General features: G+C 37.5%; 1 protein-coding gene and 1 pseudogene across 4 annotated transcripts in view; one reads left to right on the forward strand and one right to left on the reverse strand.

The window, feature by feature from the left end:
* Nucleotides 1–25,220, reverse strand: part of LOC111140903 (CDC42 small effector 2) — a 116,800-nt gene that overhangs the window by 58,712 nt on the left and 32,868 nt on the right. For 2 of the 4 annotated variants that reach the window (XM_022493157.1, XM_022493154.1), the window contains exon 2: nucleotides 17,437–17,605. The gene's annotated coding sequence lies outside the window, so the exon portion shown is untranslated. Of the gene's footprint in view, nucleotides 1–17,414; nucleotides 17,606–25,220 lie in introns of all 4 variants that reach the window. The other 2 variants (XM_022493155.1, XM_022493156.1) reach the window with 2 other exon arrangements.
* LOC111141064 lies at nucleotides 1,065–13,520 on the forward strand (annotated as a pseudogene).

A 25,220-nucleotide genomic window follows, 5' to 3' on the forward strand; every position in this document is an offset into this window, starting at 1 on the left:
TAAACAGAGGTCAAATACTATGTTACAAAGTGAAAATGACAAGTGTTTTTATTAAATCATAGTGTTTATAATGCTGGTACACAGTAGGAATTCTCGTAACACATAGAACCTTCGAATTTCAACTACTGGCAAAATTCTTTGGGAATAAATACAGTCTAGTCTGTTCCTGGGTCATTCAATTATGGTTAAATAGAAGGAAAAAACAGGGGAGGCACAGTAAAGGGTACTAGCCCTTTAAGATCTGATTATACAACACACACCTCAAGTTACAACAACAAAGCATACTGAGAAAAAGTTCTAAAAAGTGGCTACTTGTTGCATTTTAGGTAATCAAACTGAAATCATTAGGTTAAATATACTTGATAAACTTTTTTACGTATACAATAAATATATGATTATAATGCTTGTTAAAAGCATAGATTGAGATCACCTCATATCCATTATGATGGCTAGTAACCAAAATCAATCAATAAATAAATAAATGAAAGAAGAAAAAGAAAAAACAGACAATTAGTACTGGTGAGAACATGAATAAATTGGAGCTCTTCTGTGTTGTTGGTAAAACCATAAAATGGTGCAACTCCTATGGTAAACAATAGACGATTCCTGAAAAATCTGAAAAATAATACCACCAAATGATCCAGCAATCTCACTTCTGGTTATCTATTTAAAAGAACTGAAGGCAGAGTCACCAAGAATATTTACACACTTATGTTCAAGGCAATACTATTTATAATAGCCAAAAGGTGGAAGGAAGCCAAATGTTCATCAACCAATAAATATATAAGCAAAATGTGATACACACATATAATGCAATACTATTCAGTCTTAAAAAGGCAGGAAATCCTGTCACATGCTACATGAATGAACCTTAAACACATTATGCTAACTGAAATTAAGCCAGTCACAAAGAGACAAATACCATATTCCACTTATATGAGTAATTCCACTTTTATCTAAGTACTCAAATTCACAGAAACAAAGTATAATGAGAGTACCAGGGGCTGGGAAGAGGAAGTAAACAGAAGTTTTTGTTTAATGGGTTTTAGAGTTCACTTTACAAGATGACGATCTGTTCACAACAATGTGAGTATATTACTAAACTATACTTTTAAAAAATGGTTAAGACAGTAATTTTTATGTTACATGTTTTATATCACAATAAAAAAAAACTTCCTAATGTAACTGGAAGTGAGTCTCACCCTTAGAGATTCTTAGAGATTCTGATGAGTTGATAAAGATGAAAATTTGGATAAATATGTTTTGTTCCTCAGTACTATATATTAATGTGTGTGTGTGTGTGTGTGTGTGTGTGTCTTTTTGGTAAGTAATATGCCAATATATCACCATGGTATAAAACTCAAAAGATGCAAGAGTAAATCATGAATAATAAATCTTCTCACCATTATCCCTAGCCATCCAGTTTCCCTTTAGACAAAGCCACAAGTATTAGCTTCTTGTGTAATCTTTCACAGATGCTCTGCACACATAGAAGAATGCACATATATATTTTTCCCTTTTTAAAATATTTTCATGTGATTGCACACATCATTAGGCACCTTGCTTTTTCACTTAACACTTTATCTTAGAAATCAGGCAGTATCAGTAACTTTTAAAAAACTGCCTCCCTCTATTTATAAAGGCTGTATTTTATCATGAGTATAACTAGTCTCCAACAGATGTAAAGTTGAGTTATTTCTAATCTTTTACGTCTATAAACATGATGCACAGAATAATATTGTATATTCACACATGTACAGTATGATGGTTTACAGATTTAAATTTTGGCAGGCATTTTAGATTTTCACAAATATTTTCCAAATTTCCTCCTAACAGAATATACCAAACTGCATGCCCACTAACAATGCATTAGAGTATTTGTATTTCCAATCTTTGAAAAAAATTCCTAACTCCAATAAAGAAAGAAAAAATGTGTTTTCTTCCTCTGAAGGATCTATTTTTTTTTTTTTTTAATTTTGGACTACTACCTTGCTATAATACTACAATTTAAAAAAAAATAATCCTTTTCTCTGCTGATCTGAAATGCATTTTTTTAAAAGATTTTATTTATTTATTTGACAGAGATCAACAAGTAGGCAGAGAGGGAGGCAGAGAGAGGAGGAAGCAGGCTCCTTCCTGAGCAGAGAGCCCCATGCGGGGCTGGATCCCAGGACCCTGGGATCATAGCCTGAGCTGAAGGCAGAGGCTTTAATCCACTGAGACACCCAGGTGCCCCTGAATTGCACTTTTATTGTATTCTGAACTTCCCTATGAATCTGGAACAACTTCTATTCTATACTAATGACCTAGCTCATATACAGAATCGCAATGTTTCCACTATTTTATTTTTTTCATCATTATAATTTTATGGGTTTTTTTTTAAAGATTTACTTATTTTAGATAAAGAGAGAGTGAGTGAGCAAGAGGAAGAGAAGAGGAAGAGAGAATCTCAAGCAGACTCCCCACGGCACATGGAGCCCAACACTAAGCTTGATCCCATGATCAAGAGAACATGACCTCAGCCAAAACCAAGAGTCCAATAACCAACTGAGCCACCCAGGCGCCTCCATCATTATTGTTTTAGAATACATTTTTGTTTTTTAAAGACTTATGTATTTATTTATTTGACAGAGAGAGAGAGAGAGGTAGATCACAAACAGGCAGAAAGGCCGGCAGAGAGAGATGAGGAAGCAGGCTCCCTGCTGAGCAGAGAACCTGATGTGGGGCTTGATCTCAGGACCCTGAGATCATGACCTGAGCCAAAGGCAGAGGCTTAACCCACTGAGCCACCCAGGTGCCCCTAGAATAAATTTTTAATATATGAAAGAACTACTTCCTTTTCTTTCATAACTTTTCTGGGTATTTTTTGTCTTTTTAAATTTTACATTCATCTAGCCTAATTCTTTAAAACCTTTCTGATATTTTTATTGGCATCATGCTGTATTATAAATTAGAACAGTATTTTTCAGATACTGAATTCTAATAATGAGTCTCTAAGTCTCTTTGAGTCTAAGGTGATTCTACTACAGGTAATCTACTTTTTGAGAAATAAACTGTGTGTCCAACTGAAAAACTGTACTGGTTAAGGGACAAGGGGAGCCATTACACAGTGTGGCTGTATCTAGAAGGGTAACTACAGCCTCTATGTTTCATCTCAATACAGATTTGTCATTGTTCATGAAACAAAAAGAAGTTCCTTCCAGAGGCAGAAACTGTTCTCCAAATCACTTTCTGTGGCTCTAGTGTAGAGAACTATAGTTGAAATAAGTGGTTTAGAATTCTATCCTGTATAAAGAACTTTAAATGAGTGGTTTACTACACGCTTAGAACACCAGGATGAAGTGGGTCCCTGAATCTGAGGGAGAAAAAAAATTAACAGTGGGAACCAGAAGGATGTTTGTCCCAACCTCTACTCCCCACTCATTTAAAAGACCAGAATTTCGGGCGCCTGGGTGGCTCAGTGGGTTAAGCCACTGCCTTTGGCTCAGGTCATGATCCCAGGGTCCTGGGATCGAGTCCCGCATCGGGCTCTCTGCTCAGCGGGGAGCCTGCTTCCCTCTCTCTCTCTCTCTGCCTGCCTCTGTCTACTGTGATCTCTGTCAAATAAATAAAATCTTTAAAAAAAAAAAAAAAAAGACCAGAATTTCACTTGAGTACAAAGAATTGCATAAAACTAAAAAGCTATGTGTTCAAGTATATAGATGAAAGGAATGGCTCCCAAGGTCCTATTAAGTGACAGGTAGAACTTCACCCTAAGAAAAACACCCATCCTAACCATGACCAGTTCAGCCTTGGCAGGCACATCTAGGTCCTAGAGCTCTCTATCAGCCTCAAGTTTCTTTGCCCAGAAATCCATTTGAAATCTATAGTTTTTCACCCTAATAGCACACAGTCACGATTTTTAACCATATTACTTCGACCGGCCTTGACAGTAATTGTTTCCCTTTGGGTGGATAATATTCTAACTCTGGTAACATATGGAAATTGATACAGAAATGATCAAGTCAAGCAAAACCTACACTATTAATATTTTAGTGCTCTTATGTATCTGTAATAATTTATTACGATATTTTATATTCTATTTTTTAAAATATTTAAAAGATAAGAAAATCTGATATGCTAAATTTGCAAGTTTAATTTACTGGACATTTAAAAATTATTTAAGTTCTGGGGCACCTGGGTGGCTGAGTTGGTTAAGCGTCCAACTCTTGGTTTCAGCTCAGGTCACTATCTCAGGAGTCCAGGAATCCCAAGTCACACTTGGTACTCATCATGGAGTTTTTTATGTCCCTCTCCCTCTGGTCCTCCCCCTGTTCTCTCTCTTTTCTCTCTCAAATTAATAAACAAAATCTTAAAAAAAAAGAAAAAGAAAAAGATTAAAAAGTTTTAGGAAGATTTGTTTACTGGTAAATCTGCCTTGTAAACTGCTTGAAATATATAAGGGAACCAAAGAAATGTAACTCTACCTTAGAATAGTTAGGGACATAATTAGGGATGAAAGTGTTAGCCAACATTTAAAGAGTAAAATTTATTCTTCCCTCTCGGCCATTAAAACCCAATGACAAGGGGCGCCTGGATGGCTTAGTTGGTTGAGCGTCAGACTCTTGGTTTTGGCTCAGGTCATAATCTCATGTGTCATGGAGAACGAGCCCTACGTGGGTCTCTGTGCTTAGTGGGGAGCCTGCTTGAAGATTCTCTCCCTCTTCCCCTGCCCCCCACTCACATGCACTCTTGCTCTCTCTCTAAAATAAATAAATCTTAAAAAACAAACAAAAAATAATAAGACCATAGCAATCAGACAACAGAAAGAAATAAAAGGCATCCAAATTGGTAAAGAAATAAAACTTTCACTATTTGCAAATAACATGATACTATATATAGAAAACCTTAAAGGGGTGTCTGGGTGGTTCAGTCAGTTAAGCCTCCGACTCTTGATTTTGGCTCAGGTCCTGATCTCAGGGTTGTGAGATCGAGTCCCCTGTCAGGTTCCTCATTCAGTGGAGTCTGGTTGGGGTTCTCTCTAACTCTCTGCTCCTCCCCATTCATGTCCCCACGAACATGCACACTCTCTCTCTCTAAAGTGAAATCTTAAAGAAAAGAAAGAAAGCCCAAAAGACTGCACCAAAAAAAAAAAAAACTAGAACTGATAAATGAATTCAGTAAAGCCACAGGATACAAAACTAACGTACAGAAATCCACAGCATTTCTATACACTAGTAATGAAGCAGCAGAAAGAGAAATTAAGAAAACAATCCCAGGGCGCCTGGGGTAGCTCAGTGGGTTAAAGCCTCTGCCTTCAGCTCAGGTCATGATCCCGGTGTCCTGGGATTGAGCCCCGCGTCGGGCTCTCTGTTCAGCAGGGAGCCTGCTTCCCTTCCTCTCTCTCTCTGCCTGCTTCTCTGCCTACCTGTGATCTCTGTCAAAAAAATAAATAAAAATCTTTAATAAAAAAAAAAAAAGAATACAATTCCAATAACTGCATCGAGAATAAAAAAATAACTAGGAATAAACTTAATCAAAGGTGAAAGACCTATTCTCTGAAAACTACAGAACACCAAAGAAAGAAATTGAAGACAACGCAAAGAAATAAAAAGACATTCCATGCTTATGGACTGGAAGAAAAAATACTGTTAAAATGTCTATATTACCTAAAGGAACCTACACATTTAAAACAATCCCTATCAAAACAGCAACAGCATTTTTCACAGAACTAGAAGAAAAAATCCTAAAATTTATATGGAAGCAACAAAGACCCTAAATAGCCAAAGCAATCTTGAAAAATAAAACTGGATGTATCACAATTTCAGACTTCAAGTTATGTTACAAAGCTGAAGAATTCCAAACGCTATGGTACTTGTATAAAAACAGACACATAGATCAGTGGAACAGAGTAGAAAGTCCAGAAAGAAACCCATAATTATATGGTCAAATAATCTTCAATAAAGGAGGCAAGAATAAGCAATGGGAAAAAGTCTCTTCTACAAATAGTGCTAGGAAAACTGGACTGCTACAGGCAAAAAAATGAAACTGTACCCCTTTCTTATACCATACACAAAAATAAACTCAAAATGGTTTGAGAACCTAAATGGAAATCCGAAACCATAAAAATCCTACAAGACAGTACAGGCAATAATTTCTCTTGACATCAGCCATAACAGCATCGTTTTAGATACATCTTAAGGAAAAAGAAATAAAAACAAAAATACACTATTAGGACTACATCAAAATAAAAAGCTTCTGCACAGCAAAGGCAAAAATCAAAATAAAACAAAACCTGCTAAATGGGAGAAGGTGTCTGCAAATGACCTATCCAATAAAGAATCAGTATCCAGGGGCACCTGGGTGGCTCAGTGGGTTAAAGCCTCTGCCTTTGGCTCAGGTCATGATCCCAGAGTCCTGGGATCAAGCCCCGCATCGGGCTCTCTGCTCAGCGGGGAGCCTACTTCTCTCTATCTCTCTGCCTACTTGTGATCTCTATCAAATGAATAAATAAAATCTTTAAAAAAAAATCAGTATCCAAAATACATAAAGAATTTATACAACTCAACACAAAATAAATAAAATAATTCAATTTAAAAATGGGCAGAAGACATGAAGAGAGACTTCTGCAAAGACGACTTACAAATGGCCAACAGACAACATAAAAAGATGTTCAACATCATTCACCATAAGAGAAATGCAAATCAAAACTACAATGAGATTTTACCTTACACCTGTCAGAATGGCTAAAATAAAAAAGACAAGAAATAATAAGTGTAGACCAGAATGTGGAGAAAAAGGAACTTTCGTGCACTGTTAGCTGGACTGCAAACTGGTACAGCCGCTATGAAAAACAACATGGAGATTCTTCAGAAAATTAAAAATAGGAGTACCCTATGATCCAGTAATCACACTACTGGTTATTTAGTCAAAGAATAGAGCACCACTAATTCAAAGGAATATATACACTGCTATTTTACTGCAGCATTATTTACAACAGCCAAACTATGGAAGCAGCCCAAGTGTCCAACAATAGGTGAATGGATAAAGAGGTAGTGTGTGTATATATGTATACAATGGAGTATTAGCCATAAAAGAGTAGAATTTTTCCATTTTTAATGCCATGGATGAAGCTAGAGAGTATAATACTAAACAAAATAAGCCAGTCAGAGAAAAATAAATACCTTATGATCTCACTCATATGTGTAATTTAAGAAACAAAACAAATGAGCAAAGGGGAAAAAAAAGAGAGAGAGAGAGAGAGAGAAAAACAAACCAATAAACACACTATGAACTAGAGATGACAAACAGGGTTACCAGGGGGAGGTGGGGGGTGAAATAAGAGGATTAAGAGTACACTTATCTTAATGAGCACTGAGTGATGTATGGAAGTGCTGAATCACTATACAGTACACCTGAAACTAAAACAACAATGTATGTTAACTACACTGTAATTAAAATAAATAAAAATATCCAATGACAATACACATAGCACTCAACTTGTGGTCAGTTCTATGGGTCAACCATTTTTAAAGAAAACTACAGAAAAAGATGACCATGGGAATATGGTCTTGAGTGGAAAATTTCTATATCCACCCTAAGATCAACACATTTCCTTTAATTAGTAACATTTCCTCTATGTATTTTTCAGCAAACGTGTACATTAAAACCATTCACAAATATCAGATGCTAACAATAAATGAAAATAGGTTTCTTGCATGTGACTACTTTCCAAAGAAATGGCTTCCTTTATAAAAGTGTGCGTGTCTTATATCCACATAGCACAAAACATGCAGAGCATTTTCTCATGCTGGTCAGAAAAACACTCGGTAATCAAAACCACAAAAGGCCTGCCTTTATGATTTCTTCATGGAAATCATAGCCTTTATAGTGAGAACATAGAGCAACAGCTACAATAAATTCCAGCTGCTGTGGTAAGGATGATTATACTACGGTTAGCTGCTGAATGGCCCCAACACTGAGCCCCAATTCTATTTACTTAAGCAAAGCACAGCCCCTCAAATGACATTATTTCCAGATACTTAAACCCTGGATCATTAGCCAAAGTAACTAGGAATTTAACATCAGTTTCATTCCCTTAAACTGTAACACTATTATCAGACTTTTCAAAAATATTTTCTAGCTATAGATAGAGACAGATATTTTGGATCATACTGACAAAACTAAAGAGCTAATACCAAATTATTCCATTCCCTAAAAAACTCCGAAAGTACTTCACAGATAATTACAAGTTTAACAGGAGAAACTCTGAACCATTCAGGAGCAATATCCAAATGGGGGAATCCCATTCTACCTCCTTTTTCTTTATATGCACATTTCCTCACGCTCTCACATTTGGTAAATGAATTATTCCTCATGTGTGTGTGCATGTGTTTGTGTGTGTGACAGAGAGAAAGAGAGAGAGAAATACCTAAACCCATCAGAGAGCTTCTAAATACTGCACCCACAGCAAGATGCTATCAAGTCAGCAAAACTGGCAAATTTGAAATCAGCCACATGACCATGAAACCAAGAAACTACAACAATAATAAATATGTACTTTCTGGGGTTTTTCCATCTCTAAAATTGATATAATATTTTCCTATCATTAGCCAAAACACAGGCTTATAAAGATGCCTCACTAATCAGATAATTAAATCAGATAATTAAACCAGATAATAAAAAGATTAAAAACTAACTTATTCAACATATTCACTACATGTTATATACATGTAGAATATTCACTACATATTATCCCCCCACAAAAAATTTTTTAAATACATAGACAAATATAACTCAGCAAGTTATACAGCATAATAAACAGATTTTTAAATGTATAAAAATGATTATACCGAAGATTTAAAAGATGTATGTACAGACTATGAGAGATTAAAAATGAAGTGCAGTACAGGGTGCCTGAGTGGCTCAATTGGTTAAGTTTCTGCCTTCAGCTGAGGTCATGATCTCAGGGTCCTGGGATTCAGCCCCACATCAAGCTCTCAGCTCAGCGAGGAGTCTCCTTCTCCCTCTTCATCTGCCCATCCTCCCCCAACTCATGCACACGCGTGCTCTCTCTCTCTCTCATAAATTAAATCTTGAAAAAGTAAAATGAAGTGTAGTAAAAGCAGGTACAAGTAACAGCAAATTTTAGTTTATAGCAATTCTGATACAGCAACAATTAAGACTTTAAAATCCGGCTTACAAAAATGTCCAAATAGGATTTTTAATAGCTTTTTTTTTAAGATTTTATTTATTTATTTGAGATCATGACCTGAGCTGAAGGCAGATCCTTCACTGACTGAGCCACCCTGGCACTCCAGATTTTTAAAAACTATTAAGATAACAGAAGTACTTCAATCCCTTTCATACTTTATTTATAAAGAATACTAACATCTGGCTTCATGCTCAGGGGTGAAATACTATCAACATTCCAATTAATGGTTAAGCATTTAGTGAAATGTTAGGTGCATTAAATTAACCAGACAACATGCTCACTGTAATCACAATGTCCCACAAGTTCTAGCCAATGTAACTAGTAAGAGAACCAATATGATATAAAATTTGAAAAGGATAAGCAAAATTTAAAATTACGTTTAGTACAAACAGACTATATTCCCAGAAAAGCTAAGTGAATCAATTCCAGGACTATTAGAAATACTAAGTATATTTGTTAGGCTGGCTGAATAAACTTAACAAAGAATAATCATCTTACTCATGTTAATGATAAACAGATAAATTTAAGCAGTACAGCACCATGAAGAAGCAGGGCAACACAGGTTAAGCACATGCATATCAGAGCCAAACTGATGCAGAGTATAATCTCAACTCTATTACTTCATAGCTACATAAACCTCCATAAAATCACCTAACGCCTCTAAGTTTTCTCAAGTATAAAAATGAGTGCTTGTCAATGTTGTCCATGGAGGTGACACCATGGGCAAAGGGTAGAGAGGCAAGTTAGCTGCTCTAACCCACCGCTACGGTGGTGGGAGAGCTAGTTTAGGGAAAGGGGTATACATGGGGAGAGAGGGTTGGGCAGCCCCCTACACACTTTTTAATTTTTTTCCAGTGCTGCAGTGGCAACTCCTCAGTGCAGAGAGACCTCATTCCCAGAGTGACAATAGCCACTGCCTAACCTAGCAAGAGGAATACCCATTCCTGAGCAGCCCTCACTGGTGCAGGACCGGAAACCACGGAAAGAAATCTGTCTCCACTGGCCCAGGCATGAAACCAAACACCATGGCCACTACCTTTCTAGTTTTCCTGAAGGAGCAGCTCAACGGAGAAGTCATTTCCTTAGAGATCAACAGATGTGCCAAACACTGGTATAAAGTATACCAGTGTATAGGTATAAAGGAGCCTGGAGTTCTGACACTGTCCATCCCAACAACAATGTCATCAGGACAGCATCAGCACAAGGGACCTTCTATTCACCAGCACAGACATCTCTCCATGAAACATCACCAGATAACTCAAGAAGTTCAACACATATGGATTCTTATTCCAAGAGTAGATACCAGGAAACAAGGAGTTTTCACAACAGCTAGAATTTGAGTAAGACAGACAACAGACCATAGCATTCATTCATAGGTCAACTAATAACCATTTGGTGAGAAACTCAAGAGCTGAAGGACAAACACTGGTTCAGCCATCAGTAGCCAATCACGCCATGAGAAGGGTTAGTTCAGCTCCATCTAGAGCAGTCTTTCTTTTGTTATCAGGAGGCATGTCTCCTTCAAAGGGGTTACAGAAAACTTCTCTGGAGAGTAGATTTGGCTGTCAGTGAGTGACTCCCGACCACTGAACCCCAGTGCATATTCCTTTACCCCACTACTTGTTCAGCAGGCAACCTCTCCATACTCTGCATACAGACTCTCTTCCCCAATAGTTGTCCATTGGGCTGGATCGATAACCTCCCAGCAGATGTCCAATCCAAAGAGACCAACCTTTCAGTACCAAACCATCACCAAAGCAGGATCCCCACTGATCCTGATGGGAGGCACAGACTCAGGTAGCTTCCCATCCCAAGGCCAAGTGGGCTCTTTGTCCCCCAAACACTCAGGGATGACCACTGCACCACAACACCTGTGACATTCACTGTAAAGAGCAGTTCATGACACAGAACAACTTGGACAGCAGCAGTATGCCATTTATGAAGAGTATGGCTCCACACTGGCTAGACAGCCTGAAAGGCTTACAGTTCCTATTCTAGTAAGTACAACCAGCTTAGGAAAGACCCTAGTTCAGCTCTGTCTCCCAAGCTGCTCATCACTCCTATATACAAGGGGAAGACCTGTTACAGCTCAATGTTATCAGAGACCAAATCTCAGAACCGTGAACTCCAAAGATCATAGGCAGCACTGTATCACACAGGTACAGTAGGTGTTGGAAACGTGCAAAGGATGTCCAGTCAGCAGAGCACCCTTATATACCAAAGAAATAATTATGCTCTGAACACAACAGCTACCTGCGCGGAGCCCTATGGGCCAATAAGGCACTGAGCGCAGGAGTGCCATTTTAGCACGCTTCAGCATGCAACAGCACATGTGGTGCTGGCACAAGATCCCCATCAATGGACAATATTCAGAAAGACCCCAGGGAGTTTGCCTGGCATGACCCCAAGCTACCTGAAGTCATTCACATGCTGCAGCGCCCCTCCCATCAGGTGAGGCAAATGCAGCCACCTACCTGCAGCACCTGTGCTTTGGCAACAACAAAGGACAGATGGAGGTGTACAGGTAAGGAAGAATCAAGCATCTGGTAGACTTTTTGGACAAAGTTCAAAGGAAATGCTGTGGTGCCCTTGGAAACCTTGTGTCTGCCAAGTCTACAGACGAAAATAAAATAAATTGGCAATAAAAAATATTGGTTGGGGTAAGATACCTGCCTTGTTCCAACTGATGAGACAAATCTACTGATGCAGAAGTACAGGAATTTGTTACAGGAGTTCTTTGGAATTTATTTCCATGTGATGTTATAAAGACAACAATCAATCAAGGTGCTCTCTCGGCCTTAACAAACACTGTGAATGTTCCAGTTATTCTGGATGGAATAGCTCTTTTCATGATGATCACAAAATTAAATTTCAGACTTTACTTATTCTGCCTAATATGACAGGTTGCCAGCTCCACAAGGGAGGAAGTGAAGAAGCAATGCGACCTTGTGAGGTGCTAGTAAACTCACTTTTGCATGGGATCCACACATGTGTGAACACATGTGATTACAACACCAAGACTGTGGTGTCCTGCATTTGCACCCCATGGAACCTGTCCAATGGCCCTCAGGCCCAGCTGCTGGGGCTGAATTAACTGGCTGCCTTACCAGGAAAAGACTCTCCCAGCAAGGACTTTGATCCCGGATGTCAGAGGACAAAGAGAAGGACACAAGAGGATCAATGGGATGGAGTTGGTCATATCCCGAGACTGCCAAAGTCCTCCAACGGGTTTAAGATGCTACCGGACTCTTCTACCAGAAAGTTGCACACCAGCTACCTTGAAAGGCTCTACTGAACTCTCCAGAGCCTCCCTGCTGGAAACTAGTTTGCAGAGTACATCCAGGTGACCACTCACAAAGACAAAGGGGTACCCATCCTTCTAGGACTTCTGAGAGCACATAATGATAGATGCTCTATCTGAAGTAACTGCTTTGAGGGATATGGTGCTAGATGTTTGGAACAAGAAGCTCACAGCATGAGAGAACTGGCCAACCACCTTCCCAGTAGCAATGGCCCCCATGTACTGTCTGATGAGACCAAACAAACCAACTGCTGTGCTCTGCATGAGGTTACCAGCAAAAACATGGAGAACAACAAAGCCCTGGTCAACTCAGGGGAGATAGAGAAGGTAGTAAACATAACCAAGAGCAGAGGAGACAGATCATTGCTGAAAGCGGTGAAGAAAGCAGCCCAGGTCTTGAATACATTATGGCATCAAGATCTAAAAAGAATGGGTGCAATCAGAACTATTTTGTTATACCTTTATTTCATGTTAGAGTGAGACCAATTCAATTCGCATCCTTCTTTGTCTACCACTGATTAACAAAGGTCATCCATCAGCAGCATTTCCTCCTCACCAGCCCAGTTAAGAATCAGAAACCCTTGCTCTGAACACAATAGGATCCAGCCACCTATGTGGTATTATAATAGCCAAAAGAAAACCAAGCATAAAGGCCTGTACTCTGGCTCCAGCAAATTTTCACCTACTTACATGAGTTCTTATCCTTCACCAGCAAGAAAATGGAAGGCTACTGCACCAACAGCTGTATTGTAGTCAAAATGATTCCAACAGAAAGAACCCTGACATACAAAGATGTATTTGCAATCTCCTCAGATCTACAAAGATCCTTATTCTGATGAATGAATTTACTTCCCAGCTATTACTAATTATTCAACACAGGATGGACTGAAATTAACCATAAATTATATAGACTTTTATTCCACTAAACGACCTTCTTATATAGTAGAACAGCACCCTGGGTTCCCAGATTAGTGGATTGTAGCATCAAAATGCTCAGTAAAAGAATTCTATCTAATCCTGTTTTGAATGAGAAGAAAAGACTGTCTTGCTGATTTGTGGATGAAATGTGCAAGTTTGGAATATATGAATGAAGAGTATTTTTTTTTTCTTTTTTGAAGACTTATCAGTGAAGTAAGGAAACCTTTGGGAGAGAAGATTTTTCCTTTCTAAGCTCTACTTAAGTGTCAGATGTAATTACTTGTAGATTCTGTAGTCAGGTAAAGGTGCACACAATGCAATAAAGAAGTTAAAGAAATGGGTGAAATGAGATACGGGATGTATAGGTGAAATCATAAGAAAGGGGATTTTTCAAATGTGAAGAAAGTTATGTTTTGATAATCTGAACAGAAAAAGAAATGGAATGCATATCCCTCATGTTTTATGGCTATTACTAAAAAAACTGTTAAATAGTTAAGATAATGTTGAAAGTATAAAGAGTATGTCATTTAGCAGTTCAACTCATACAAGGCATTATTATTTGTATTTATTAATAACAGAAACACCTTGTCCCTTCCTTAAGTAAAAAAAAGATATTAATACAATGTGTGCACTATATTAACCTTTCTAAAATTAGAAGAATTCTGAAACCCCCTGTATATTTGGCCTCAAGATTCTGAATAAGGCAAACAAACAAATAAAAATTGAATAAAGGATTGAGAACTATACCTTTTTCTAATGGTTTATTAGAAAAAATGAATAATTTATATTAAAAATAATAATAATTTATATATATATTTTTAAAAGATTGCCAATTCCACAATTGTTTCAGCAGCTTCAAAGGTAGGAAGGGTTCAGCAGGAGTCTCCAACAAAGAGCTAGTCATAAGAGATGATGGATACTCCTTTTCTTCCACAACCCTAACCTTGTTTAGTAAGAGATTATTAATCTCTGTTAATAATCCTACTAGTATTTAGGACACCATGTCAGTCTATTCCAATTAACAATAAACTGTTTAGCAATGGCATGGACTAAGTATTTATTCACCACCTTAACTCTTCTACTTAATACTTCAATCCTTGTAATCAATCAATGAACAGTCTTATCTGCCATCTATACACCTGATAATGGACTGCATTATCAGACTTACCTGCCTAATTCACAAGTTTTATTAGGTCCTTGAGTTATCATTATATAGTTTAGAATGGGTGCTGATAAAGGATGTATCAGTTAAGATGTTTTCATATACGGGGCGCCTCGGTGGCTCAGTGGGTTGAGCCTCTGCCTTCGGCTCAGGTCATGATCTCAGGGACCTGGGATCGAGCCCCGCATCGGGCTCTCTGCTCAGCGGGGAGCCTGCTTCCCCCTCTCTCTGCCTACTTGTGATCTCTCTCTGTCAAATAAATAAATAAAAATCTTAAAGAAAAAAAAAAAGATGTTTTCATATACATGAAACATAAAATCTAAAGCACACTGGATTAAACTGGAACTTAATGGCTCACATAAAATAAATAAAGTCTAGGGGTATACTATCTTCAGGGAGGACTCGATCTAGTGGTCAGAGCATAGTTTTTCTCTGTTCTACTCCTTCAGTGTTTACTTATTTAACTGGTTTCCTTTTATGGCCAGAAGGTAGGTGCCAGGAGTTTAATGACAGTACATTTTGATTTCTGTTAAAATACAGGCCCCCCCAAAACAAACAAACAAACAAACAAAAAAACCAGTGCCTTTATCCCAGCATTCCTAGCAAATATCCTAAGATCATTCTGATTCATCTAGCTTAGATCACGTCTGCTGTGATTGCCTGGGGTCAAGGCACATGTTCCATTCTGACAAACTCTTCATAACATTTATGAAATAAAGCACATTAGAGTTGACCTTAGTGATTTCAACTTCTAGTATTACTGAATGGTATTACTGAATTAAAATTGATAGGTTAAGCATATCATACACCTTTCACTCCCTCTTAAAAAGTTATTCCCCCAAATTTTAATAACAACCCATCAAGGAAAAAAAAATTAACTCTTCCCTAAGTGAAAATCACATTTTCAAGGATTCAAAATGTATTACAAAATTACCCGCAGGCTTTATGATTTTCCTTTTTAATACAACAGAAACCAAGACTATATATTTTCTCAAAGCAAAAGAGGTTTACATTCAACTTTTTCAAGATTACAACATTAGAATTTAAATAAAGAGTGCAGAGTACATGAGTATCTTGAGTTAGGAAAAAAAGTGGTTTTGTTTCATAGAGCTATAAAAAATAAGTAAATAATCCATCCTGTAACTCAAGACTCCTCTTACAAGGTACTAGATTCACTACGAAACCTACCTCCACACACAGACACACAACTAGGTCCTAAGAACAGAGCAGAGATGTACAGCATAGAGAGCCTTTTTGTAAATGTGCATTTCAAAGCCAAATACTAATTATTTCCAAATTACTATGTTTCATACTTTTTAACATCCCTTACTTCTATAATTAGCAGAGAAAATAGAACATAAACTATTCAGTTTTTATAACAGAGAGTGAAATTTATTTCACTGAAAGCCAGAACTCAAATATATAGGAAAAGCTCTGATACTTACAATAAAATTGAAAAAAAAAAAAAAAAAAAAAAAAAAAAAAAAAAACTAACAATTTCAAAAAAAAAGAAAAAAAAAAAAAAAAAAAAAAAAAGGCAAAATACAACCACCATTTTCTTAAGAGTAGAACTAACCACTTGAATATGTGTTATACAATAATCATCTTAAAAGCCAAGCTTTATTTATAATCCCGAGGAGAAACAGTGTGGTCAAAGAAGAGGATGTGAATTAAAAGGAAATCACTGTAGGGGCGCCTGGGTGGCTTAGTCAGTTGCTTTTGGCTCATGTCATGAGCAGGGACTCTACTTGAGATTCTCTTTCTCTCTCTCTGAAATAAATAAAAATTTGGATGGATGGATGGATGGATGGATGGATGGAAGGAAAGAAGGAAAGAAGGAAAAATCTCTAATTGTTCAATTCTGTAGACTGGTCTTTCAAATACTCATTTGTTCAAACAATTCAATTGAGTAAATAAGCTCTGATGACTTTATTAAGAAGACAATACTGGTATTAGACAAAGGAGGGATATAAACACAGTCCTTAACTTCAAAAATGTTTACAATGTGCCTCAAAAGCAACATACACAAAGGAGCATCACTGGACAGCACAGAATATAATCAAGGAGAAATAAATGCATGAGACACTAAAGACAATGGGTAATCAGAAAGAGGAGAAATCAAATGAGAGGATTTCTACAGCAAGTAACAGAAAACCTACAGGGAAACTGCTTAACATTAAGGAAATGTATTATCTCAGCTAACAAGGAATGCACAGTGAAGGTGATTTTACATGTGTTATGTAGAGTCTAGTTCTACTTCTTTGCTGTTCTCCTGCCTCTGCCTTCCTTGATATCAGGGCAACACTTTTAGGCTAGTAGCAAAACGGCCACAGCAGTTCCAGATGTCACATCCAGATAAAACCACTTCTACGGAGAAGAGGGATCAATGCTTTCCTTCTTTCTCAAAATCAAGGAAACCTTTCCCAGAATCCTCTTACAGATTTCCCTTCTATTAGTGGCCAAAACTGGATCTATTCCTAAAATGATTCCAAAGGCAAGAACACCTATCATTAACCAAGATTTGAGTAGATGCTGTTAATTATCATGACCATCATTTTAGTGTTAGCTGAATATTTTAAGAAGACAGGACTTGGAAGATGGTATAATTAGGAAAAGAAATAAAAGAGAAAAATACAATGGCAAAGGAAAGGATGTGCATAACTGAATAAAAAAGTCAAACTGCAATCATACACTAAATACACTGTTAGGCACAAGGAACTTTCCTAAACTGCACTGTTGTCATTCTCTGTAATATAAAAATTAACTTACTATTCAACAGTGAGTAAATGCTAAGAATGGAGGGAGGAGTTCTCTTTTTATGATAGGATTTAGTTAATTACCAGTGGGGGCAGTCAGACTCACCACTCCTTGTCAATGGAGTCACCCATTTAGCTATCTGTGGGTTGAGAACATTCCATATTATGCATACAGACGACTGTAGACTCACTATCAATAGAAGTTGTTCCTTGAAGGTTTCTTCTCATTTGGGTTCCAGGTTTCAGTCAAACGTCCACAAACTTCACAACCAGCACTGTGTGCAAATGAAAGCATGCAATTAGGAGACAAAAAAAGCTACGGGGAACAATTCCCTCCTCCCGCATCTATAACTAACTGATCCATAAGGAAACTGAACTTAAATACTGGATTCGATAAGCACCATGTTCAAACTAAGCAACTTGCATTTCAAAAGCTGTAGTGTGATTATTACACAGTTATCACCCTTTCACATCATACATATTATTGTGTCTACAGTGTACCAGGTAAAACTCTTAGCAAAGGTTGCCCACTAGATAGAATCCAACACACATTTGTGTGGTGGACCCAAATTAAGGCTGACCTACACACAGTATATTAAAGGACAGCTGCCTACATTTATAAATCAGAAGACGACCCTACATGAAAATTAAGATTTCTGACCTCTCTTGGGGAAAAAAAAAAAAAAAAAATCAGAAGATCTAGCAATAATGGGCCCACATTCCCACATGATAACTAACAATCTGGTGGAGCTGATGAGCAGCTAATCCTTCGGATGGGTCACAGGCTTTGCAGTTGCCTGCAGATGTCATCACTCTCTTGCAACACAACTCAATTATCTGTCTGGATCCTGCTGGCATCTGACTTTGCAAATTCCCCTATATTTCTAAAATAGCTCACAGGGAACATATTTTACTGTCAAAGCCAAGCATGTTTTTCTGCCTTGACAATACAATATAGTATAGGGCTAATAACTACATTCACTTTGGAGTCAGCAGGCCCTAGGTTTGAGTTCTAATTCTGAATATAACTTAGCTGTATGACCTCAGCCATATTTTTAACCTAAGATATATTTCTTCATCTACAAGTCTCCTAATAAACATATAAGCACTTAACACAGTCAACAAACAACTGGCCTAAAATCTACCATGTCCAAGCTGAACTTACAATCCCAAATTCAGGGCTTCCTCAGTCTTCTGCATCTTGGTAAGCTGCAATGTGATTCATGCGCATAAGCCTCAAACCTCAAAGTCCTAATCATATACTTTCTTTCATTCTCCCCAAACTAGTACCACAGTACTTGATTCTCTAAAATATGTAATTTGAATGAATTTTCAGAATCCCATAAAAATAATAATTCCTCCTTCAGAATCAATTACTTTCCTGAAATTACCTACAAATTCAACTAAGTAATGGTACTCTGAAGTTTCAAGGTTGCATATCATGAGGAATACTAATATTTCATTTTAAGAAAATGAAGACGGCGGGTGCCTGGCTGGCTCAGTAGGTAGAGCACGCAACTGTTGATCTCAGAGTTGTAGGTTCAGGCCCCATGTTGGGTGCAGAGATTACTTAAAAAACTGGGGTGCCTGGGGCTCAGTCAACTAAGTGTCTGACAACTTTAGCTCAGGGCATGATCTCTGGGTGAGATCAAGTCCCACGTGGGGCTCTCTGCTCCAGGGAATGTGCTTGAGATTCTTTCCCTCGGCCCCTCCACCTGTGCATGCTCTCTCTCAAAGAAATTATCTTAAAAAAAAAAAAAAAATGAAGACAAAATACTGGGGGTAATACCTAATTCCTTGCAAGATACTGACCCATTACATTTTGTAAGCTTACATGTTTCTTCCAATCTAAACTAACAATGAACTAGGATGCTATGCTTCATCTGAAAACAAAATTAAGAAAAGAGTTAGAATTTTAAAAATCAACCGTTTCTATAGAACTATTCAAATAACAATCAGAAAATCCACTTTTGGGGGCACCTGCGTGGCTCAGTGGGTTAAGCCTCTGCCTTTGGTTCAGGTCATGATCTCAGAGTCCTGGGATCAAGCCCCGCATCAGGCTCTCTGCTCAGCGGGGAGCCTGCTTCCCTCTCTCTCTCTGCCTGCCTCTCTGCCTACTTGTGATCTCTGTCTGTTAAATAAATAAATAAAATCTTTAAAGGAAAAAAAAATCCACTTTTGGAAATATTACCACTGGAAAATATTAATTATAAATTATCAAATGATGTCTAAAGATGACAAATAAATGGAGATACACTACTATGTTCAAAGAGTCAATGATCTTAACATGTCAGTTCTCTCCAACTTGAGCAAAAGAGTCCATGTATTTCTAATCAAAATCCCAGCAGTTTTTGTAGAAACTGAGAAGCTGATTCTAAAATTCACATAGAAATGCCAATGAGCTAGATCGGCCAAAACAACTTCAAAGATCGTTAATACTGGAAGCCTTATACTACCTGACTTCAAGACTTGTTTAAAAACTGCAAATATCAAGGCACTGTGGTACTGAAGAGAAACAAATAGATTAATAAAACAAAACTGAGAGTCCAGAAATAAACTACATATATACGGTCAATTGATTTTCTGCAAAGTCAGTTCGGTGGTAAAGGGACAGCCTTTTCAACAAATGGAGGTGGAATGCCTGGATGTCCATACATTGTGCCACATATAAAAATTGATTCAAAATCCATCACAGATCTAAAGTAAAACCTAAAACTGTAAAATTACATGAAGAAAACATAGTAGAAAGTCTTTGTGGTCTTAACGTAGGCAAAAATTTCTTAGATAAAACACAAAAGCATGTTATGTAAAAGACAAAAGTGACAAACAGGACTTCATCAAAATCACTAATTTCTGCTATCTGCAAGACACTTAACAAAGTGAAAGACAACCCACATGCTGGGGAAAAAAAAAATAGATGCAAATCTATTATCTGAAAATGACTTGTATCCATAAAGAATATAAGAAAGAAATGTTCAAAACTCATTAAGAAAACCCAATTTTAAAAAGGAACAAATGATCTTAACATACTCACCAGTGATGTACCCACAGTAGATAAGCACATGGAAATATACCTTATCATCATCATTTATTAGGAAAATACAAACGTTGGCAAGGATATGGAGCAAGTGGAACTATCGTATCCTACTGATGAGAATGTGAAATGGTAAAACCACTTTAGAATATAGTTTGGCAGTTTCTTAAAAAATTAAACACATACTTAAAATAAAACCCAGCTATTTCATTCCTAGGTATTTGCCTAACAGAAATGAAAGTCTATGTCCACAGAAGACTGTTTTTAGCACCTTTATTTTTAACACTCAAAAGTGGAAACAACACAATTATCCATCGAGAGGTGGATCGATACACTAAGTATGGCAAAGCCATTCAATACATTACTACTTGTAAGAAAAATAATGAACTATTATACACTATTTAACATGGATATATCTCAAAATAATTGTGCTAGGAAGCCATACCAAGAGTACCTTTTGTAGAATCCATATACACAAAACTCTAGAATCTCTAGGGATAGAAAGCAATTCAGTTAATTGGGAATAGAGGATGGTGGACAAGAAGATCCACAATGGCTGAAAAAAGAACTTTTGGAGGTGCCAGATATTTTCATTATTTTGAGTGTAGTAGTAATTCCACAGGTATGAAAACTTCAAAATTTATTAAACTGAACACTTAAATGGTGCAGTTCATTTTAAGTTTAAAACAAATTGATTGCATATTAATAACTGGTAGCAAAACTGATTAATATGAAAGGCAAGACCCTTTCAATGTATTAACTATGAAAATCATGGCCATTATCTTTCTTTCTGGAAAATAATTCCACTGAAAAGTGTATTATGTCAATGCTAAAGATCAAAACCATAATTACCAATCACAAAGAAAGCATATACCAAAAACTGCACTCTTAGCTAACCTCATATAATTTGGCATGTGCAAAAAGAAAATTTAGTGGCATTACTACTCACTCACATGCAGTCCACAAAGTACCCCAGGCTTTCATTACATTTGGTAGGAATCAGACAAAAAAAAAATGTTCCCTGTCAACCAAAAACATTTTAATATAGGAATTTTATTAGCATTCATCTCAGTATCACTACTACAATGTATTTCACATTCTGCTTAGAATTGATGAAGAAAACATGAAATCAGATCCATTTTAATTGTTAACTGCTGGCATGGCTTGGTGCTTTTTACACCTTATTAAATGGCACCTCTACCCCCATCTACCTGTTATTTATACTGATAACAGCAAATTACATTACTTCTTCAGATGAATTTAATCACTAAAGTTTATTTTAGGTAATATCAAAACTGTGTAAGCCCATCTCTATCCAGAGATATCAATTCTCCAAGCTATCAGTCTCAGTTCCATGACACTGCTATGAAAGAAGGGCTTCATCTTTAGAGAAATGGGTTAACAGCACTACCTTATAATACTTTTAGGGCAGTCACAGAGAAATATTATGCTAGTTCTGCATCAGCACAAATGACACAACTAGAATGAATGAGCAGAGGCTCTATTTTCCACATATTAGAATATCTTTCTGAGCCACCGTTGCCTCAAAGGGGATGTCCTGCCTAGGACACCTATCATCACCAGTCAGGATATTACTGGCAGTGATTTGAAAATACCTGATAGTTGATCTAGACCAACTTTATGACTCCTTGCAACCCTCAAATGCTCTTCTGAATTTAAAAATAAAAATCCATTTTTAAGTCCCCAAATCCCCTGCAATTCAAAAGTCTTAGGTTTAAGCCGGTCAAATTATAAGAAGCTAAAGCCCTAAGTCTTACAGTAACATTTCTGATTGGTTTCCACTTTTCCTCAACGTATAATGGCTTCAATTATCAGACCCTGACCCTATTAAATTACTCTGATACTGAAAGAAAAATATGTACTATGTATGTGTTCCATCTCCTTGCTCATTTAATTTCAAATGCTAATTCTTTCTTTCTTCCCAAAGAAATATGGACCTGGCAAAAATAATAAAGATCTATGAGAAACCTAGTTCAATTTCTTCACTTATCACTGGTGCTGTTAACATTCCTAGACCCTACAAGTGTAGGACGTAGTAGGGATACAGAAACGGATAGAAGCGACGGTATATACACGAACAGCTATGAATTAGGCAAAACTTTTAAACAGGGAGAATGAATGTATTCCTAACTACCAGAGTTTGAAAACTAATGGAAAAGGCTGCATATGCCTTCATAAAAAAAAAAAAAACAGAAAAGGAGGGATGAGGTAATAAAGATGGACTACCAGTGGGAATGCAAAGTTGTACAATCACTTTGGAAACGTTGTAGAAACTTTCTTATATAGGTATACACACACTTTACCAGGCACCAAAACAAACCACTCCCAAGAGAAATGAAAACAGGTCCATACAAAGAATGCAGACTAGAGGAGGCAGTAGAGGATAGCAATTAAGAAAATGGGCCCTGGGGGCGCCTGGGTGGCTCAGTGGGTAGGCCTCTGCCTTCCGCTCCAGTCATGATCTTGGTGTCCTGGGACAGAGCCCCGCATCAGCTCTCCACTCAGCGGGGAGCCTGTCCCCCCCAGCCCCCGCCTGCCTCTCTGCCTACTTGTGATCTCTGTCAAATAAATAAATAAAATCTTAAAAAAAAAAAAAAAAAAAGAAAAGAAAAGAAAAGAAAAAGAAAACGGGCCCTGGAATCAAACTGTCAGAGTGTGAATTCTGGCTCTGCCACTTACTAAATGTGTTGAGTTTAGACAAGTTACTCACCATGCCTCAATCTCCTAAACTATAAAAAGGAAGTAATTCATAAGGCTATTGTGAGGTTTAAATTATGTTAATACATGTAAAATGCCTCAAATGTAGCCTGGCACAAAGTAAGCCTTCAGATAAATGGCAATCAGAAGGGGAATGGGATTTAATACATGATGTAACATGACAAGAGTAATTTTTCTGAGCCAAGTTAAAGGGCATTTTAAAATACAGATGCGCACCCACAGCCAGTGCCATATAATGTAGTACTTACCTCATATAATGTAGCTACTTACCTCAGAGGAGTATTTTAAGAATGTAATTAAGATGTATAAAGTGCTTGCTTAGTACAATGCTTGACACATAGTAGCTAAAAACTGACCGTATTTTACTATACTATATTGAAATAAGCACATTATAACTACAGTGACCATTTGTTATTTGCTAATGATAGCCCCAGTTTATGCAAGTTTTCACAATGTGATTACTAAGAAGTCATTCCCCTATCTCAGTATGTCCCAGTTTAGATAAAACATGTTCTCAATATGTCCTAGTTTTAGATGATAAATTATATGGTTGCCCTAATTTGTAACTGAAATACTTTCAGGATTTTCCATCTATTTAGTTCTTCTCAAATGTTCTCTTATCTCTCTTTTTTTTTTAAATTTTATTTATTTGACAGATCACAAGTAGGCAGAGAAGGAGGCAGAGAAAGAGATGGGGAAGCAGGCTCTCTGCTGAGCCCAACATAGGGCTCAATCCAAGGACCCTGGGATCATGACCTGAACTGAAGACAGAGGCTTTAACCCACTGAGCCACCCAGGTGCCCCTCTTAGCTCTTTTTAATGGCATTACCTCTTTGCTCTCTAACTCACCATCCCCATTTTGCACGCACACTGGCAGACACACACACACACACACACACACACAAACACACACACACACAGAGTCTCTGGCCCTCCTCTCCTTATCTCTTTATCCGGGTACTTGGTAACCTCCAGGCCTCTTTGTTGCCCTATACTCTGCAACAATGTCATATTTTTTCCAAGCCTAATCTTTCTCAAATTCCTATCTGTTTCTTCAGTCTGAATTCTAGAAAAAAAACCTACTGACCTAGAAATATCACCACCACCAATTAATATGTTAGCTGTCTTTAGGAATATCTACATTTTAACAGGTTAACTCCTTGAGAAACAATGCCTTACCCCAATATAGAGAACCTCTAGTAACATGAATTTCAGACACTGACAGCTGACTAAGGGAGATATTTTAAGAACCATTTTTCATTTCTCCAAAGGATTAGGTGGGTTTCTACTAAATAAATAAATTGGAGAAGCCCTGATTTCTTTTTGTTGGTTCCCAAATAATCCAATCAGAAACACCAAAGGTGTTTAGCTCAAATGTAATAAGGTCACAGTTCTTTAAGAGTTTCAGCCTGTGCCTTCCTCTTTCATTGTACAAATGCTCTTCTAAGTTATTTGAGCTCACTCTCCTGAGTTCAATTACCATATGTATACTGATGACAGCCAAACCTACTTTCCCAGCAAAGCTCTATCCAAGGTTCTCCAGCCTAGATGTCTTTCAGTTCAACCTCACATAACCAAAGGCACCTAGTACACCTCACCCCCATGTGCTACTCTGTCTCAAGCTTAACTGAACCCCACTTCTTCCCCAGCACTCCTCTATCCCAATCCCATTCATATGATTTTTTTTTTAAGGTTTTATTTATTTGACAGAGAGAGAGAGGGAGAAGCAGGCTCCCTACTGAGCAAGAAGCCCAATGTGGGGCTTGATCCCAGGACCCTGGGATTATGACCTGAGCAGAAGGAAGACATTTAACTAACTGGGCCACCCAGGTGTCCCCCCCCCCACTCAAATGATTTTCATTAAATTCTCCCATCTACCCAGTTTCACAAACCAAATCCTTGACTCCTACCTTTCCATCACTCCCAGCTATAGCCAAACAACAATGGAATTCCCTGAACTATTTTTCCAGTCTGTTTCTTTCCAACCTAAGAGCCACTGGTCAAGGTCTGAGTGCCACCATTATATCTAAAAAATACCATTATAGCTATTAACCAATCTCCAGGCACATCTCAGCCCCTCCAATTCACTGGCATTTGGGACAGAATGATCCTTCTAA

The sequence above is a fragment of the Enhydra lutris genome, unplaced genomic scaffold (assembly GCF_002288905.1).
Source record: "Enhydra lutris kenyoni isolate GAN:26980312 unplaced genomic scaffold, ASM228890v2 scaffoldscaffold5, whole genome shotgun sequence".
NCBI lineage: Eukaryota > Metazoa > Chordata > Mammalia > Carnivora > Mustelidae > Enhydra > Enhydra lutris.